The sequence below is a fragment of the Mandrillus leucophaeus genome, unplaced genomic scaffold (genome assembly GCF_000951045.1).
Source record: "Mandrillus leucophaeus isolate KB7577 unplaced genomic scaffold, Mleu.le_1.0 Scaffold223, whole genome shotgun sequence".
Taxonomy (NCBI): Eukaryota; Metazoa; Chordata; class Mammalia; order Primates; family Cercopithecidae; genus Mandrillus; species Mandrillus leucophaeus.
The window spans coordinates 3,239,452-3,241,357 of NW_012102288.1; the positions used below are offsets into that span (position 1 = coordinate 3,239,452).

Genomic DNA, 1,906 nt, shown 5'->3' on the forward strand with positions numbered 1-1,906 from the left:
AAATGTAACATAAGAGAAAGCAGATGTCTTGAAGTCCTGGGCTCAAATGATCCTCCTGCCTCAGCCTCCCAAAGTGCTGGGATTACAGGCATGAGCCACTGCACCTGACCCATATTACATTATAAACATGTTTTGACATTGTTAGTCTGCCTCATTTCTTTACAATGGAGTCTATTTTTGAAACTTTTCTTGATTATATGTATATTCCATTTATTATGTTCAAAATAATCTTTTTAACAAGAAAGAAATATTTTAATTGTTACAAAAACAAAGGAGGCAGCTATTAGAAACTCTGCATTTCATAAAACAATGAAACTTTGTTTAAATGTTTTCATGATCATCTTCCCGCAGACACCATTCATTTTAAAAGTCCTAGTCAAGACCATTAATCAGTTTCATCTTCTATATTTTAAAAAACCCTAGAGATTTAAAAAACAGTACAGAATTTCACTATCTTTATATATCTTACAAAGCTATTAAATTTTTCAGTGTCAAGAGCAAAACATTACCCCATACCTAGCTTCATTACTGGAAGGTGGACACCTGATTCAGCAATACTCATTAACAGGTAGGTAGATTTTACCTGTGTTGACTGTAGTAAAGCCATTTTACAATCAACTTAGGAAGTGATAATACCAGCCAAACACACAAAGACACAAACACCAAAAATGATACGTTTAGTATGTACAAATAGCTATACTTGGGGCATGGCTATCAAGTAGCAAGACTGATTTAATACTTTATAGTCATAGCACATTAAAAATATATTGCTAGAGGGATAATGGTACCACACATGAAAAATGTCTATATGGAAAAGGCTGCGATTTATTGCAAAGCATAATATATAGCAAATTCCAAGGAAGGGCAAATAATTTTTAAACAAATCTTTAAATTTAATGGCTTAAGCTAAAGCCTCAGTTACTTTTTGGAGGATTCATAACAAATAGGGGTTGAAGAATGGTTTTCCTTTTTTCTTTTCCTTTTTTTTGGAAATGATATCTTGCTCTGTTCCCCAAGCTGAGCACAGTGGCACAATCTCGGCTCACTGCAACCTCTGCCTCCCAGGTTCAAGAGATTCTCCTGCCTCAGCCTCCCAAGTAGCTGGGATAACAGGTGCCTGCCACCACCCCTGGCTAATTTTTGTATTTTTAGTAGAGATGGGTTTCACCATGTTGGCCAGGCTGGTCTTGAACTCTCAACCTCAGGTGATCTGCCTGCCTCTGCCTTCCAAAGTGCTGGGATTACAAGTGTAAGCCACCACACCCAGCTTTCTTTTTTTGATTTACTTTTTTTTTTCTTTTTTCTTTTATTTTTTTTTTTGAGATGGAGTCTTGCTCTGTTGCCCAGGCTGGAGTGCAGTGGTGTGGTCTCGGCTCACTGCAACCTCTGCCTCCCAGGTTCAAGCGATTTTCCTGCCTCAGCCTCCCAAGTAGCTACTATGCCCAGATAATTTTTTTATTTTATTTTTTTTTATTTTTAGTAGAGATATGATTTCACCATGTTGACTAGCTGGTGTTGAACTCCTGACCTCATGATCCACCCACCTCAGCCTCCCAAAGTGCTGGAATTACAGGTGTGAGCCACCACACCCGGCCTTTTTTTTCTTTTCTTTCTTCTGATATTTTTGTTTCTTTTGCAATGTCCTCTTCAGTGGAACTGGATGAATAAGACCTCTTTGTTTTTTGAAAAAATTGGTTTTCTCTTTGCTTTTTCTTCTCCTCTTCATTTATTTTTTTCCTGTAATACCTGCAATTTATTCAGTTCTTCATTTTATTCATCAATCTTCACTATGTCCCTTTGGGGTCTACTTGGAGAAAGTTGCAGCATTCAAAAGTCAGGTGGCCAGGAAGCTACATTTTTTACAGCCTGCTCTGACATTGTCCTTGTTGCAACCTGGGACTGCCAT

At 37.7% G+C, this 1,906-nt stretch overlaps 1 pseudogene; it reads right to left on the minus strand.

The window, feature by feature from the left end:
- Nucleotides 1–918: 918 nt before the first annotated feature.
- LOC105540633 lies at nucleotides 919–1,906 on the minus strand (annotated as a pseudogene).